The 19,107-nt window shown below is 38.8% G+C and overlaps 1 pseudogene; it reads left to right on the top strand.

Moving 5' to 3' along the window:
- The first annotated feature begins 4,558 nt into the window (after nucleotides 1-4,558).
- Nucleotides 4,559-18,456, top strand: LOC114025839 (annotated as a pseudogene).
- Nucleotides 18,457-19,107: the final 651 nt, after the last annotated feature.

Raw genomic sequence — 19,107 nt, forward strand, 5'->3', positions numbered from 1 at the left:
AACACAGATTCTTTCCCTTTAGTAACCTATGCTTCTAAAAGGCAAAAATTTAAATGTGATACTATTAAGTAAATTTTGCCTTATTTTATCATTTTCATTGATGATTACCTGAAATGTTCAGCATTCACTCACCTCTTTGGTTTGGTAGTTCACCAAAGATCATCTTTGTTTGCCATGAAATCGGATAAAATACTTTCAGTATTTAAAGTAATCACAAGAAGAAAACAATCTCTTCTCTACTTTTACATTTTCTTCTCTTCATTTAGCCACAAAGGGGAAGTTTATAATTCTCCACATGATATAAACATATTTTGTAACTGAAATGTTTTATGAATACTTTATCTTCCTGGCAGCACCTTTCTGTCATTGCCTATAGTTAGGTAATGTTCCCATTAGTCACTAGATGACTTATAACATATATTTTACAATATCAGAATTATTAGTAACAAATTCGGGGGGGGAGTTCTGTAGGAAAGAGGAAAAAATTTACTCAATTTGTATGGTGTATTTTTTTTTTGCATTGGAATAAAGATATGGGTTGAGATAATAAAGAATAAAGCACAATTTCTTTAATAAAGTTATATTGTTTCTTTACAATTCCAATTTTATCCTCATGTTGTTTCAATTTTCAAAGCTTAACAAGCTCTTTCTTTGTACTGGAGTGTCACCTATGTCTATTCTTAGGCACCTAAGTGCATTTATTGCACTGATTTCCAGGTAATGTTTAAATTGTCAAATTTGGGAAGGATTTGGGAGGAATAAGGTTTAGAAAGCAGCTAGGTAGCTCAGCAGAAATAGTACTGGGCCTGGAGTCAGGAAGACCTCAATTCAAATCCGGCCTCAGATACTATGTAACCCTGAACACGTCACTTAACTTTTGTTTTTTTTAATCCACTCGAGAAGGAAATGGCAAACCACTCCAGCATCTTTGACAAAAAGACCGCGTGGACAGTATGGTCCACAGAGTCACAAAGAGTTGGACATGATTGCAAGACTTACGGGTCAAAGCTTCTGAGTTGGATCAGGGATAGGCCTAGAGAGAAAAGGTAAACTCCACCAATAAACAGATGTTATTTGTTATTGCTGAAGACAGTAATATATTGCACACATATGCTGTTCCTTTCCATGGAAGGATTAACTATGGTCTGTGGGCTCCATGTAGCTCTGCTTTTCCATTGACATAGAGTTTAACTATACCATTACTTTATTTTGTCCCACGGGAATTTCTACCCTCAAGAAAGGAGACACCACCACTTTTCATGCTCAAGATAGTTATTAATTACACTAGTTATTTAGTTGTCTAGCAGTGGTGCTGTGGTGATACTATGGTGTTATGGCGCTACACTGGGCTAGTGAGAAGCTTTGCCAGGAGGCTGATACTTCCTCTTACTTTTTTGCCACCATGACATGGGTTACTGTGGGACCAGGCCTAGGTCAGTTCTTTTTTTTTTTCTTTCTCCTTCTTTTCTCCTCACCAATCCCCAGGGTGTACCAGTTAGAAATGGCCGTAATAGGAGCTCTTCTTTCCCTAACCTTCCAGCCAATGACACTTTCCCTTTCCTTCTCCCAAGTAAACGATTCCTTCATCCTCAGTCCTACAGGAGCGAAGCCAGTGAGATGAATGAAAAGTCCTAGAGACAGAGGTTCAGAGTAATTAATAAACAATTTATTAATTAGGCTAGCAAATAATCAATAAATTGAGGTCAGTGGTCTCTCTCATAACCAAAGACTCTGCATGGAGTTCATTGAATGTTTAAACACCTTTGGAAAAGGGGATGTCCCTAAGGGTGAAAATCAACTTTGATTAGTTAATAATTAATGAGGGGGTGGACATTAATGAGGGGGTGGGCAAAAATCCTTTAGCTCCTCCTTTAACCTCCAGCTATCTGGACAATGGAATCCATTTCCACCCAGACCACTTAAGTTGTTGAACTATTTGCCTGAATTCACTTATATTAAATTTTCTTTACCCTTTAATCAGCAATAAACTCTCCCAGTTGGGTGGGGTCTCACCCAAGGTTGAGGAGAATGCCTCATTTTCAGTCCTGTCCTTCACAGGGACTGGGCTTTGAATGAGGAAGTAAAAAGAGAAAAAACTTACTAATAACTAACCTACTAATAATTGATTATTGATAATCAAATAGAGGATCTTTGGGTCCCATATATAAAATTGGTTATTAATATAAGAAAATAATCATTTTTCTCACGAGAATCCACACTCAACTCAGTCACTCAGTCCTATTCTTTTGTTTCCAGGTCATGGAGGGCCAGGTTGTTCAGATCTACCCACCTGCCTTGCAGAGCAGATATGGTTGCTCACGCAGCTTGGATGAGCTTGAATTTACCAACTATAATCCTTCCATTAAGATAGAGGATTGTCAGGCCTTACCACATGCCCTATCACTGTGTCCTAATGGCTTCCAGGCCTTACTATCTAGCCTGGAACTATAGCCTCCAGACTCTTGGGGACCTTCCATCTGACCTCCCAGTGCATCCTATGGACCACTGGTCCTTGCTAGCCACTTTATGACTGAAACCTCCTATATGAGTTGTCTCTCCCAATCAGAGGGTGAAATCATTGGGAATGGAAGCAGCACCATTTTTTCTATTTGTATCACAGTTTAACACTGTGTTTAACTCATAGTCAGCCCTTAATAAGCGCTTTTGCACTCACTCACTCACTCACTCATTCATTCATCTTTGTTTTACCTTAATCCTACTGGAAAGGTCTGTAGCATTTCTCCAATACAGATAATACTGGTTGGTTGGTTGGTGTCCTTTGCACTTGAAGAGGATCAAAATGGCATGACTATGTTGGGGTCAATGAACAGTGTGTCCAAATGTAGCTGATCAGACCAACATGAGCTCAGAAGGCTCTACCAGTAGTTGAGAACAAATAGTATGTATGAACATTTGGATTGGAGATGTTTCTAAATTTATGCATCTTGTGTTTTGGTTTTTTTTTCAGCTACTGCCATTTCTACTTTGCTCATAGAGCCTGTGATGCAGGGACATTTTGCTGTGTCTCCCATGTGCCAGTGTCTCCCAAGTCTCACAATCAAAGTTCTTCTGAGAAATTTTGAGTCTCTTTGTATTGCTTCTTCAAACTCCATGTGGCCACTCGTCTTCTGTGAGTTCTCTTTAAAATAATCTTTAAGGCAAATGTACATTTGGCATTTGAACAATGTGACCAGCCCATCAGAGTTACATTCTTGCAGGAGGGTTTGAATGCTTGACAATTCAGCTCAAGAAAGGGCTTCAGTGTCCAGTAACTTATCTTGCCAGGGAATCTTCAGAATCTTCCTAAGACAATTCATATGGAAGCAGTTCAATTTCCTGGCATAGTGATGGTATACTGTTTGGGTTTCATAGGCATAAAACAATGAGGTCAGCACATGGCTCTGTAGACCTTCAGTTTGATAGGCAGACTAATACCTCTTCTCTCCCACACTTTCAGAGCTTTGCAAACACTGAACTAGATCTGGCAATGCATACATCAACTTAATCATTTATGTGTACATCCCTGGAAAGTATACTTCCAAAGTAAATGAACTTATCCACAGCATCCAAAATTTCTCCATTTGCTGTAACCGATGGTTGCATGTATGGATGGCTGGGTGTTGGCTGGTGGAGAATCTGTTTTCTTGGTGTTAATTGTCAGGCCAAAATTAGTACAAGTGGCAGAGAATCAATCCATACTCTGTTGTATTTCAACCTCAGAGCCTACATTGAGTGCACAATCATTTGTGAACAAAAAGTCACGCACCAACTCTCCCTCCACTTTCATCTCGGCTTATAGACTTTTCAAGTTAAATAATTTACCATCAATGAAGTAGTTGACCTTCATGCCATTTTTATCCTCATTGAAGGCATCTGAAAACATTGTAGAAAACTTCATGCTAAAAAGCATGGGAGCAAACACCACAGCCCTGCTTTACTCCACTAGTCACTGGGAAAGTATGAGAGCATTGTCCATTACCCAGAACCTATGCAAGTATGCTGTCATGGCTGTATGGTAAAAGGAAGTTTCTCCCAGGAGTTCAAGGATGCCTTCATTTTCCATCTCTATAAAGGAAAAGGAAATAGATTGTCCTGTGACAATCACAGAGGGATCTCTCTCTTAGTTCATTGCTGGCAAGATTCCTGCTAGATTCCTCCTTAATTGACTGATCCTTCAACTGGAAGACAGTCATCTACCCAAGCCAGTCGGCTTCAGAAAGGGCTTAGAAGTGGTCGACATGGTGTTTGCTGCCTAACAACTCCAGAAGAAATGCCAGGAGCAAAAGAGAAGCCTGTAGACAATGTTGATATGACCAAAGCCTTTGATACTGCTTTCCAAGGCCTCATGGAAGATCATGGCAAAATTTGGTTGCCTGGAGAAGTTCAGCAGTATTGTACATGAGTTCCATGGTACAAGGAGGGCTTTGGATGCCAAGTAAAGGAATTTGAATTTTACTCTGTAGGCAATACGGAACCATTGAAGATTACTGAGCAGAAGGGTGGTATGGTCAGATTTGTGCATAAGAAAGCTGATTCTAATAGTGGTATTAAGGATAGAATGGAGAGGGTAGAGAGTAGAGATGTGATTATCATTGAAGCCATTGAAATAGTGCTCTCAGGTGGTGATAGTGAGAAGAGAAAGGAGACGGACTTAAGAGGTATTGTGGAGACAAAATCAATAAGTCCTGGTAACCACTCAATAATCTAGAAAATAAAATTCAAACTCCCTTACTTGGCATCCAAGGCCCTGCTTGTACCTAACAACACCCTCACTTTTACAGCCTTATGCCATATTACTTCCTCTCTGATTTTTTTTTTTTTGGCTAGGCAATGCGGTTAAGTGACTTGTCCAGGGTCACACAGCTAGTAAGTGTTATGTCTCAGGCTGGATTGGAACTCAGGTCCTCCTGACTCCAGGGCCTGTGTTCCATCCATGGTACCACCTTTCCTCCCTGATCTTATCCAACTCAACAAAACACTCAATTCTTACATTTTCTTGCTTTTACACAGGCTTTTGCCTATACCTGGAATGTCTAACTTCCCTCTCTTCATCTATTGAATTCTTATTTAAAGCCCAAATCAGTTGCCTCCTAAAAAGCCTTCTCTGATCCTCCTGACTGGCAACGATCTCCTCTCTCATGCCTTATATTTTATTTTAAAACTGGCCAATGTACTTATATAATATTGTGCATCACACCTATCTAGCTTAGTGTCTTATTCCCTCAATAGAATGTAAGCTCCTTGAGAGCATTCACCTTGCTTTGTATCTTCCTAATGCATAACAGCACTCTGTATATAGTTGGTGCTTGATAAATGTTTGCTATATTTTCTTGTATTCCATCTTTCATTCTAGTTTTCTCTCACTCTCTTCATCAGTCACTTCCATAACTTTCCCTCACCAACACCAAAAAGGTTTTAGCTAATTTATTCATACAAAGATACAAATAATATATAATAGTGTCCCTCTCCAGAATATTTTTAAAATAATGGGTTTTAAATTAAATAGATAAACATCTAATAGTAGAATTTTGGTCACAAACCAGTGGGAAGGATTGGTTATAGCAGGATCCCTGAAATCTAGACTGTTTTTTTTCAGGTAGTGATATATATGGTTGGTCTTTCAGAAGCTGATGAACAAATCTCAGCTAGTGTCTGAAGCTAGAAAAAAAAATTTAGCAGATACTTGAATTACAAAAACAACACATAAAAGGAATCTGAAAGGGGGTGGGGAAATTAAGGTACCCAGGTCAGGGGCATGGTTTTGAAGTGCAGAGATAATCAAGAACAGAGCCGAGAGAAGAATGAAGGTTGGCAAGACTGAGCCCCTCCACAAAACAGAGGTTTCAGTTGGGAAAAGGAAGGTGTGCCTCAAGGAGAGATGTTTCATAGTAGGTGGGCAGTGGTAGGCTATTCCAGGGTAAGGTGGCCCCAGGAGCTGAGGGAAGTTCCAGGATAAGACAGCAGTAGAAGGGACATGGTTTTGAAGTATAGGAACAGGTCAGAGAGAGAAAAAAAGGCAGGAACTGTCTTTCTTTCTGCTTGTATTTATATCTCAATTATTTAGCACAGTGCCTGCATGATAAGCACTTAATAAATGTCTCTTTCCTTCCTTCCTTCCTTCTAAAAGGAAGAATTATCTTTTGTTTATTTAAGTTAGACTTTAATCTTAACCTTAAAATAGATGATCATAGATGTTAGCTATACAGTTTTAGCCAAGTGTAATGTCTGACCATAAGGGAGAACACTTTTTTTGTTTGTTTGTTTGTTTGTTTTAGTGTAAGGATTAGAGAAGGAAGTCATGTTCATAGGAAACTTAACTCACATGAGTTTATCAAATAATAAATTATTGATATTACAAGAAAGGATACTGCAAGAAGACGGGCAAGTCAGACTAATCCTTTCAATCTTGATTTGGGGCACTCAAAGCACAGGAGGTCCTGTGGTCCAAACACGACTTAGTATCTTCTTTCAGGACTGCAGATTGACCACAGTAGGTTCTTAAATATTGGAGCTTACTTTATTTTGTGGGCTGTGTGTTTGTTGCTTTTTGTGTTTGTGTCTGTTTTTAGGAATAAGTAAGTATTCTTTACACATGTATCAATCTACAGGTAAATAGAACCTTGGCATCTTTGAATATTCCGATTAAGGATAAGTTAACTCAGGATGCACACAGGTATTGGTAAAAGATCTTTATTCTCCTTTAAATTGTTTGGAATTCAAATATGCTTCTGAAGATAGAAAAACTTTTTTTACTTATGGACTCTAATGACTTTAAGAGTAGTTATATTATTACTATTAGTAACAACAATAATAAAAATGTACATTGAACCCTAATTCATGAACTTGATTATTGCTCTCCCATCCCAGGGTCTTCAGCCAGATATTCTGGTATGATATTGGACAATGGAAATAACATTAGACTTGAAGTCAAATGTCCTGTGTTTGTCTTTGCTCTACACTTGAAGCTGAATGATCTTAGTCAAACCACTTAATTTCTCTCAACCTCAGTTTTTGTTGTATAAAATTGTGATAATGATAGAACCTACTAAATAAAATTGCCATGAAGAAAGCTCTTTGTCAACTGCAAAGTTACATAAACATGAGAAGGCATTTAAAAATTATATATTTGGTTACCGACATATACTACATCTTAAAAACTCCCAACTCTCCCCAAACCTTTTTAGAATTCAGCTCTAAAAAATTATATGATTTATAGAAGACATGGACCTTAAATATCATCTTGTCTAACCCTCTCATTTTACAGATAAAAGCCCAAAGAAGTAAAAATGGGGATGTTATCTTCATACAGATCTTCCCATTCCAAATTCAGTACTTTTTCCTGCTCCACACTGCCTCAATCAGCCCTTTGCCAATTTACTGATCATCTAAAGATACTATTTGATTGATATACAAAATGCTCACAAAATTGCTTGTTTCCAGTGCCAAAGAAAGTAGGTAGAAGCCGTGGGGGAAATCGAGACAGCAAAACAGATAGAATTTCTTAATATATTGACAAAGGATATTTAGAATCCTTTCAAACGTGTATCTCCTTACCATTTGTCCCTTTAACTATAATTGTCAAATCTCTACTAAAGTCATATTCTCAGTCTTCATCATGGTGTCCCTATGACACACTGGCATAGCCAGTGAATGCAAGCTCAGTCTTTAGGATCACACTAGCGTCCATGTAGGTCCTAGGCACTTCTGTTTCTTAAGGCCTTTGTTGGAAGCATTTTTAGTTTCATCATGTGAACAATGTGCCTAACCTGACTACATATAGATAATCTACAGATAGTAATATATATTGAATATTCAAAAAAATATATTTATGACCATTTTTATCATATAGATTAGAAAAAGAAAAAACAGGATCAATTTTTTTTCTCTAGGTCCTAAGCAAAGTCCCTTCTGTGCCTTTTGGATAATATGTTTTATAATATGGTGATACTGGGAAACCTGTACTTCATGGGCCTAGAGACTGTGTCATCCAATTTAATTATGTTTGAGAGGCTTCTTACCAGAATGCTGGTAACAAGGATAGATTTTTTTTGATCACAGCAATCTATGAAGACCATTTATCAAGGCTTTAACAAGGACTGCCATGTACATTTATGAAAATATTATCAGTGACATCAATTGACAAATTAACAATTTTTAGGAGGTTTGGCACATCATTGTAGACATGATTTCTTAATATTCATATTGCTGTGTTTAATTGAACTTGTTTTATCTGTCTCAGAAGAGTCCACCAAGAGAAACGTGGACATAGGATATGATTAAATTTTCCAAAATTTTAATCAAGAGCATTTCTTGGGGCAGCTAGGTGGCATAGTAGATAGAGAACTGGCCCTGCAGTTAGGAGGACCTGAGTTCAAATCTGGTCTCAGACACATAACACTCACTAGCTGTGTGACTCTGGGCAAGTCACTTAACCCCAATTGCCTCACCAAAAAAAAAAAAAAAAGAGCATTTGTCATTACAAAAACATAGCCAAACCAAAGTTTATTGCAATTTCTCCTTGTCATCCGAGAGTACAAAAGACTACCATTGACCTCTTTAAGCTACAGTCATTGGGCATTGAAGTGAGCTCAACAATAAGAAAGATCATCCACTTATTCGTCATGAAAATCATGAGCTCCAATTGAGAAATTAGTTACAACATTTTGTAAAAATTAGCTATCTAAAATCATACTTTTTAATGCAGTTATTATATTTTTAAGGAATTCTGCAGTTTCTCAAATGTTCAGAAGTGGGAACTCTGGTTAGAGATTATTTATCTATTTCTTTAACAACTTCCTTTCAGTTTAACAGGAGACAGAAAACTGGTTGCTGCTGGTTCCAAGAGCCAGTTCTTGAAAAATTGGAACCATCTTTAAATGGCTGTAGCTGTCAAGTGTGGCCTTTCAAGCCATAGGCACATTGTTCTGTATTTTTTTTTTTTTTGGACTGGAGTTCTGATTTCAATGGTTCTAAGAATTCCCAGTGAAGGAGCTCTAGATTGGCACCTGCTCTGCCATTTGCAACCTCAGAGAGTTGCCTAAAACATTCAAAGATAAAAAGATTTGACCAAGGTCAAACAACCTTGGGTCAGAGAGGGGCTTTGACCTAGATCTTCCTGATTGTAAGGCCAGCTGTCTATCCACTACACTCATCACCTTGGATATAATGGAATAGAGTAACTGTTCGCTGAATTAAATTCAACTTCAGGGTCTTACTTCAGGCTTTTCACAATGAATTTTCACTAAAAATTAATATAAAAATGGGTTTCATGAAAAATGTATATTAATTTAATTTCCATTACCCAAGAAAGGAATAGAAGTTCTATACTTAGAAATTTTAGTAAAAATTATAATTGCTCTTTTATTTTCTTTCCCCAAAAACATTTTGCTTGATCTAGATGGTTACTGATCCTAACATATATTTACATAAGGTTCTTTTTCTTTTAAATAATGATTTAACTTTGGGAAATTGGAGGAGGTATCCAACAATTCTGTTTAATTTTTTAAACTGTATCTGATGAATATGTAAGGAATTGTCTTGAAAGCATGTAAGAAAGCATCATTAGTATGATATTGAAGCCACGGTAAAGGGGTTAAAAAAAAAAAGCTGCCTGTTGTTCATCTTTAAAATATATACCTTATAGCTTTTTGCGGTTTTAGGTCTAGTTATATCTTTATTGTGTTCAAGGAAATGAACTTCATATATCTTTTACTCTAACCAGCTGTGGTTTTAACAGCATATTAGATAGCCCTATTCAAAAGAATTTACTATTTTCTGAAAGCAGAATTTTATTAATAGAGTCCAGTTTATAAAGACATCTCTTACCTCCCAAAGAGTTTTATATTTTAAACATTATGTAGTTTACATAGTTATAAAGCATGCAGACACGTAATTTTCTCAGAAGCAAAAATACGTGGAACAAGTAAAGGGCACAGAGAATGCCAACTTTTTGTTCCTTTTTTACTACCATTTTCCTGAGGAAGTCAGTGACTCTTCAGTCTTTCATCACCATGTAGAAAATCTTCTCAACACCTGTTCTAAATTTAAATTTTTGAAATTTCATTTGAACACAAACTAGGACCCTTTGGTCTCCTCTTTAACAAAATTCAAAACTAAACGGAAAAATAAAAACTATGCTTAAACTATATAGTTACAATTAAGTGTCATATATATACTATATATAAGCATGTATGCAGTATATATAATAAATACAGTATATATAAGCTATTGTTAATACTAGTGGCTCAGATTCTTGAAGATGACCAACCACAATTAGAAATTTTCAGCCAACACTGAAACAAAGAGTTTTTGTTGTTCTTGATGAGTAATTTCAATCATGACCCCTTTTGGGGTTTTCTTGGCAAAGACACTGGAGTGGTTTTTAAAATGCCTTTTAGTAATTTGCTTTGGCATCATGCCTTTCATGCCTAGAGGCAGCTTGATGCACAGAACATTGGGCTCAAAGCCAAGAACTTGTTTCGAGTTCTACCTCTAACACATAATGGCTGTTTGATGCTGGGCAAGTCACTTAACCCCTCAATTACCCCTCTAAGGCTATAAATTGCAGTCCCTAATCTGATTACATAGCCTTTATTTTTAATTATTTCCAATAACAGTTCTCACCTACTAATGATAAGATGGCATTATTGTGCATTTTGTAGAAGTGAGGGAAAGCATTGAATTTAATTAAAGATATTTTTGGACATTTGAGGGCTATGTTTCATTTCTTATCATAGTCTTCCTCAGAGTTTGCTTGGAAGAAAGAGATATATTACTCTGGAACCTCCAAGTAAGGAAAAGCAAGTGAGGGAGGAAGACATCAAACAATGTAATCTCACCTCCAGCTAATCTACTCCTGACCAGACAAGCTACAGGAACTGTATACTAGTAGACTGGTGGATGGTTAACTTTTCTCTCAGTGCTTAGATATGAGTCTAAGGTACTGCTTATGTATTTATGAAATTTCATGAAGTCAGACAAAGAAAACTGGATCTACATTCCTTATAACTATGTTTGGTTTGTTTATTGATTGATTGACTGATTGATATCCCCCCTCCCAGTATTCTTTGGCCCACCAGTTAGAATATCTCCTTCCTAACAGTTTTATCGTTAGTCAACAAGTCAACAAGCATTTATTAAGCACCTACTGTGAGCCAGGCACTGTTAACTATGGATATACAAAGAATGACAAAAGATAGACCCTGCTCTCAAGGAGTTCTCAGTCCATTAGACTGTGAGACAAAATGCAATTATTTACCAACAAGACATTTTGATATAATTAACAGAAGGAAGGCACTTGTATTAAGGGGAAATCTTTTTGTGGAATGAAGCCAGGAGGCAGAGATGAGGAAGAAGAGAATTCTAGGCATGAGGGTTAGCCAGTGAAATTACATTGGGTCAGGAAATGGAGGGTCTTGATAAAGAAACAACAGCAAGGAGGCCAGTTTCACTGGACAGCAGATTAAAGTGTAAGTAGAATGGAAGGGTAGGAGTGGGCCAGTTTATGAGGGGCTTTGAATGGCAAAGAGAATTTTGCATTGAATCTTGGAAATAACAGAGATCCAGGAGTTGATTAAATAGGAAAGTAATGGGATCAGACTTATGCTTTAGGAACATCAATTTGAGAGCTTAATGAATTGGAGAGGGAAAAGACTTCAGGCAAGAAACAAACCAGCAAGCTCTTGTAACAGTCTAGGTGTGAGGTGATAAGGACATGTAACAGGGGGGTGATAGTGTCAGAGGAGAGAAGGGAGCATACATGAGAGATGTTAAAAAAAATATAAAATCAACAAGACTTCACAATAGATTAGATATGGGGGGAGGGAAGGGGAGAGATTGAGAGGTCAAGGATGAAACCTAGGTTGTGAATTTGGGTGACCTGGAGGATGGTGGTACACTCAACAGAAATAGGGAAGCTAGGAAGAGGGATGGGTTTGGGATGGTGGGGTAAGTTCAGTTTTAGAAATGTTAAGTTCACAGTTAAGGAACTGGGTGGAGCCAAGATGGTAGAGAAGCCAGGATGTTTCCTGAGCTCTCCCCAGTTTCCCTCAGAAACAATGTTAAATCAAGCCTCTAAATGGATTCTGGAGTGACAGAACCCACAAAAAGACAGAGTGAAACAATTTTCCACCTTAATATAACATAGAAGGACTCCAGGAAAGGTCTGTCTCATGGGTAAAAGCACAGCCCAGCATAATCCATGTCCAGGCAAGCTAGCAGGAGGCTCTTAAACCCAGCACAGATCAGCAACCAAGGCCCTTTGGTCCTGGCTCAGCAGGCTAGCAACACAACAGGCCAGCTGTGAGGCCTCCAGACCCAGCACAGAAAACAAATCGCCACCCCTAGAACCCTGACACAACAGATGCAACTAGGCCAGGTCACCCCAGCACAAGCCACAAGTATCTGAGGCCCTGGTGTGGAAAGCTAGTGGCCAGGCCCCCGGCCCTCAGCACAAGAAGCTTGGTACAGTTTACCCTGTTCCCCAGAAGCAGAGCTCAATTTTTAAAATGAGCAAAAACCAAAAAGATCCCTGATCATAGAGAGCTATTATGGCGATAGGGAAGATCAAAACACAAACTCAGAAGAGGACAAAATGCCTACATGTGAAGCCTCAAAGGGAAATATGAATTGGTCTCAAGCCCAAAAAGTCCTCTTGGAAGAGATTAAAAAGGATTTTAAAAGTCAAGTAAAGGAGGTAGAAGAAAAAAATGGGTAAAGAAATGAGAGTTATGCAAGAGTCAACATAAATAAAGAGTCAACAGCTTGCAAAATGAAGCACAAAAATTGACTGAAGGAAACAACTCCTTTAAAAGTAGAAAAAGGAGGTACAAAAGCTAACTGAAGAAACTAATTCCTTAAAAATTAGAATTGGCAAGAGGAAGCTAAGGACTCTCTGAGACATCAAGAAGCAGTCAAATGAAATCAAGAGAATGATAAAATAGAAGAAAATGTAAAATACCTCATTGGCAAAACAACTGATCTGGCAAATAGATACAGGAGAGATAATTTAAGAATTATTGTACTGAAAGCAATGATAAAAAAAAAAAGAATCTGAACAGTATCTTTCAAGAAATTATTGAGGAAAACTTCCCTAATATCCTTTGAACCAGGGGGTAAAATAGTCATTGAAAGAATCCACAGATCACCTCTTGAAAGAGATCTCAAAATGAAAACTCAAAGGAATATTGCAGCCAAATTCAAGAATTATCAGGTCAAGGAGAAAATACTTCAAGCAGTCAAAAGGAAAACAATTAAAATACCAAGGAGCCACAGTCAGGATAACCAGGACTTAGCATTAAAGGATCAGAAGGCTTGGAATATGATATTACAGAAGGCATAGGAGCTTGGATTACAACCAAGAATCAACTACCCAGCAAACCTGAGCATAATCTTTCAGAGGAGGAGATGGACATTCAATGAAATAGAGGACTTCCAGACTTTCCTGATGAAAAGACCAGAGCTCAATGGAAATTCTATTTTCAAATACAAGAAAGGCATAAAAAGGTATACAGGAAGGAGGGGGAAAAAATCCATGTTATTCAATAAGATTGAACTGTTTACATTCCTACACAGGAAGATGATACTTGTAACTCTTAAGAACAGCATCTCTATTAGTACAGTTAGAAGGAGTATGCATAGATAGAGGGTGTGCATATAAGTTGACTTTGATACAATGATAAAAAAAATTAAGGAGTGAGAAAAAAGAATGTACTGGGAGAAAAGGAAAGGGAAGGAAGAATAGGGTAAATTACATCACATGAAGAGGTGCTAAAACCTATTACAGTAGAAGGAAAGAAGTAGGGGGGAGCATTGTTTGAACCTTATTCTCATTGGATTTGACTCAAAGAGGGAATAAAATATACACCCAGTAGGGCATAAAAATTTATGTCACCCTATAAGGAAATAGGAGGGGAAAGGGGAGAAAAAGGAAAGGGGGGCAGCACTAACAGACAAGAGGTCAAAAGGGGGGGCAGAAGGAGGGGAACGGGAAAAGAAAGGGGGGGGCCGATAGACGTGAGAGCAGATTGAGGGAGATGGTGGCTGGAAACAAAACACTAGTGAGGAGGGAAAGGGTGAAAAGAGAGAAAAAAGTATAAGTGGGGGTGGGAAATAGGAAAGAGAGAAATACACAGTTAGGGGGCAGCTAGGTGGCACAGTGGATAGGGCACTGGCCCTGGAATCAGGAGGACCTGAGTTCAAATCTGGCCTCAAACATTTGATACTTACTAGCTATATGACCCTGGGCAAGTTACTTAACCCCATGGCCTAGCAAAAAAGAAAGAAAGAAATACACAGTTAGAAATCATAACTGTGAATGTGAATGGGATGAACTTTCCCATAAAATGGAAGTGAATAGCAGAGTGGATTAAAAACCAGAACCCTACAATGTGTTGTTTACAAGAAATACATTTGAAGCAGAGAGATACACACAGAGTAAAGGTAAAAGGCTGAAGCACAATATATTATGCTTCAGCTGAAGTAAAGAAAAAAAAGCAGAGGTAGCAATCATGATCTCAGACAAAGCAAAAGCAAAAATAGATCTAACTAAAAGAGATAAGGAAGGAAACTACATCTTGCTAAAAGGTACCATAGACAATGAAGTAATATCAATACCAAATATATGTGCATCAAGTGGTATAGCATTCATATTCTTAGAGGAGGAGTTAAGTGAGTTATAGGAAGAAATAGACAGCAAAATTTTACTAGTGGGGGACCTGAACCTCCTTCTCTCAGAACTTGATAAATCTGACCACAAAATAAACAAGAAAGAAGTTAAGGAGGTGAATAGAAAAGTTAACTATGATAGACCTCTGGAGAAAACTGAATGGGGATAGAAAGGAATATACCTTTTTCTCAGTGGTACATGGTACCTACATAAAAATTAGCCATGTATTAGGGCATAAAAACCTCACAATCCAATGCAGAAAGGCAGAAATATTAAATGCATCCTTTTCAGGTCACGATGAAATAAAAATTATATGTAATAAAGGACCATGGAAAGATAGACTAAAAATTAATTGGAAACTAAATAATCTAATCCTAAAGAATGACTGGGTCAAGCATCAAATCACAGATTTCATCAATAATTTCATCAAAGAGAATAATAATGAAACAACATACCAAAATATATGGGATGCCACCAAGCAGTTCTTAGGAGATATTTTATATCTCTAAATGCTTACATGAATAAAATAGAGAAAGAGCAGATCAATGAATTGGGCATTCAACTAAAAAAGCTAGAAAAGGAACAAATTAGAAATCCTCAATTAAACACCAAATTAGAAATTCTGAAAATCAATCACTACCAAGAATATCTGCTAAAAAACCATCCATCTCATACATGTGCAGTCTGACCAAGTCAAGGAGGTAAAGTAGTAAAGGACCAGTTGAGGATACTTCAATAAAGAGGATTTCACAAAGGTTCCAGATCAACTCCATTGCAGAAAGAATAGAAACCTGTACCGGCCGCGCCGACCTTGTGTCAGCCACGCTGACCCTCTCCTCCTATAAGGAGCAGGCTGCCAGAGTCATACTCACTCTCGAGTCTTCGGTCCTCAGCTGGATAAACACACAGAGACGAGCCATCGGGAGGCGCCAACACCAGAGCTTTATTCAGAGGCCATCACAGCAAGCCATCACAGCAAGCCCAAGCAGCAAGGCCAGAGCAACAGAGCAGGAGCCAAGAGAGAGAGTGATCTGACCACGCTTGTCCTTAAGTACCTACTTAGCCCCTCCTCCCCAGCCCGCTTACTAGCCAATGATTGTAGGGTCAGATACCGGAAGGGGCTGTCTGAGTTTAGCACACCAAGGGGGAGGGAGTGACGTAGGAGGCCAGGACCGGATACAGGAAGAAGGCGTCTGGGATTAGTGCATAGACAGAGTACGTGACCTAGGAATTCAGACTCAGATACTGGGAGGAGGTGTCTGGGGTCAGTGCTACAGAAAGGGACCCAGGAAGTCAGGAAAGTCACAAGATGGAGGCGTCTGGGGTTGACGTTGCATATAGGGAGGGGACTAAGCAAAGGGAACTCAGTCCTCTGCCGTCCCACTCCCACGTGGCACCGCCCCTTGCCTCAGGAGCACAAGCTCCGGCTACTTCCTTGCACCTACTTCCTTGCACCCAGCTTATCTCACATAGCACTGCCCACTGCCTCAGGGCTTCTCCATACCCAGCCCATCCCAGTTCACCACGACTCTGCCTACCACAGCCCCTGCCTCGACTTCCAAATATAGCCAGATCTTACCCTAATCTTGCCACAGCGCCCACCTGGTAGTTGCCAACATAGACAGTCCCTCACGGAAACCTGACTACTATGCTGATAACCACAGACTGGATCTTGAGCAGCAATTGTTTCTTGATTCATTTCTTCCATATAGGCCCTTTTAACTGACCAATAGTTTTTACTCACTCAAACCAATTGAGCTTTCCTGGATTCTTCTGTTGATTCTTCCTCAATCCTCTGGAGCCCCACAAAGATGTCATGGGACTCATTGAAAAGGTTCAGTAGGATTTCAGAGTAAACATCTATATCCTTCCAGACTATATAGATGAAAGGGAAGCTCAGCACTTTCTCTTCTTTCTCTCTCTCTCTTTTTTTTTTTTGAACAAATTTCACACACCAGCATCTATCCAGGTCCCCAATCAAAACACATTTGCCTCTTCTTGGAATTTGCCCCTGGAATCAACATGAGTGTGGGCTCCCCATCTAGTTCCTCCATGTTGACAGTCCAGTCAATTGATGTGCCAGGGACTAGAGGGCTGCCACAAGCACCCAGACCCCAGATCTCATGCCTATGAAGTACCCTGCTCCAGAGCCCAGCTGGTTAGGTTCACAAGATACAATAGTAAATGACTACAGTAATCTACTGTTTGATGAACCCAAAGACTTCAGCTTCTGGGATGAGAACTCACTATTCAACAAAAACTGCTGGGGAAAATGGAAAATAATATGGCAGAAACTAGACATAGACCAACATCTCACATCCTATACCAAGATAAAGTTGAAATGGGTACACAATTTAGATATAAAGGGTGATACCATAAGCAAATTAGGAGAGCAAGGAATAGTTTACCTGGAAAAGGAAAGAATTTATGACCAAACAGGAGAAAGACACATGTTGAAATGCAAAATGGATAATTTTGATTACTTTAAATTAAAAAGGTTTTGCACAAACAAAATGAATGCAACTAAGATTAGCTGGAAAGCAGAAATCTGGGAAACAATTTTTACAGTCAGTGCTTTTAGTAAAGACCTCATTTCTCAAATATTTAGAGAACTGAATCAAATTTATAAGACTACTAGTCATTCCTTGATAAATGATCAAAGGATATGAACAGGTAGTTTTCACATGAAGAAATTAAAGCCATCTATAGTCATAGAAAAAATGCTCTAAATGGCTACTGATTAGAGAAATGCAAATTAAAACAACTCTGAGTTATTTTGGAGAACAATTTAGAACTATGCCCAAAGGGCTACAAAACTGTGCATACTCTTTGATTCAGCAATATCACTACTAAGCCTGTATCCCAAAGAGATCATGCAAATGAGAAAAGGACCCACAAGTACAAAAATATTTATAGCAGCTCTTTTTGTGGTGGCAAAATATTGGAAATTGCAGGGATGCCTATTAATTGGGGAATGGCTGTACAAGATGTGGTATATAAATGTAATGGAATACTATTGTTCTATAAAAAATGATGGGCCAGAAGCACAGGGAAGGGGAGTTGGTTTCTTGCTTCAACAATCCTTGAACCAAACTCGCTGCTCCATTCCCAGCTGGAGCTGCCTTTAACCACCTCTCCACCTTCACCTCCCCTAACCAACACTTCTTCCGTCCTCCTGTTCGAGCCCCAGTCGCCGGCCTCCGCCCCAGCCTCAGCCGCAGCTGCCTCCTCCTCCTCTTCGCCTCCAACATCTCGGTCATCACTATGACTTCATCTCCCTCTCAGGTGCGACAGAACTACCACCAGGACTCAGAGGCCGCCATCAACTGTCAGATCAACCAGGAGCTCTACGCCTCCTACCTGTCCACGTTTTACTACTTCAACTGAGATGTGGCTTTAAAGAACTTTGCCAAGTATTTCCTACACCAGTCCCATGAGGAGAGGGAGCATGCTGAGAAGTTGATGAAACTCCAGAACCAGCGAGGTGGCTGGATCTTCCTGCATTACATCAAGAATCCAGACCAAGATGACTGGGAGAGTGGGCTGAATGCAATGTAGTGTGCTCTGCACTTGGAAAAAAATGTCCATCAGTCATTACTGGAATTGTACAAGCTAGCAACTGACAAGAATGATCCCCATTTATGGGATTTCATCAAAACCCACTACCTGAACAAACAGCTAAAGTCCATCAAACAACTGGGTGATCACATAACCAACCTTCAAAAAATGGGGGTCCTGGATTTGGCATGGCGGCATATCTTTTTGACAAGCACACTCTTGCAGAACAGTGACTATGAGAGCTAAACCACACCCGGTTTCCCCCACACTTGGGAACTACAGGAGTGACTCCTACTGCCTTTCAGTGCATGCATATTTTGGTTATCTGACCTTTTCATAATCTGTACCAAAAAACTACCACCATTTACATCCTAATAAAGTGACATGGTACTGATGGGGGGAATAAAAGAAATGATGAGCAGGTGGATTTCAGAAAAACTTAGAAAGACTTGCATGAACTGATGCTGAGTGAAGTGAGCAGAAACAGGAGAACATTGTACATGGTAACAGCAACATTGTGTGATGATCAACTATGATAGACTTAGCTCTTCTCAGCAGTATAATGATCCAAGATAATTCCAAGAGACTTGTGATGCAAAATGTTATCCACATCCAGAGAAAGAACTATCCAGTCTAAATGCAGATCAAAGCATACTATTTGCATTTTTTTTGTTTTCTGTTTTTTTCTTTCTAGTGGTTTTCCCCTTTTGTTCAGATTCTTCTTTCAGAAGATGACTAATATGGATATATGTTTAACATTATTGTAAATGTATAACTTATATCAGATTGCTTGCTATCTTGGGGAGGGGGAGGGAAGGGAGGAAGGGAGAAAAATTTGGAACCAAAATCTTACAAAAAAGAATGCTGGAAACTATCTTTACATG

Source organism: Vombatus ursinus, unplaced genomic scaffold, assembly GCF_900497805.2.
Source record: "Vombatus ursinus unplaced genomic scaffold, bare-nosed wombat genome assembly UNPS02014832.1, whole genome shotgun sequence".
Taxonomy (NCBI): Eukaryota; Metazoa; Chordata; class Mammalia; order Diprotodontia; family Vombatidae; genus Vombatus; species Vombatus ursinus.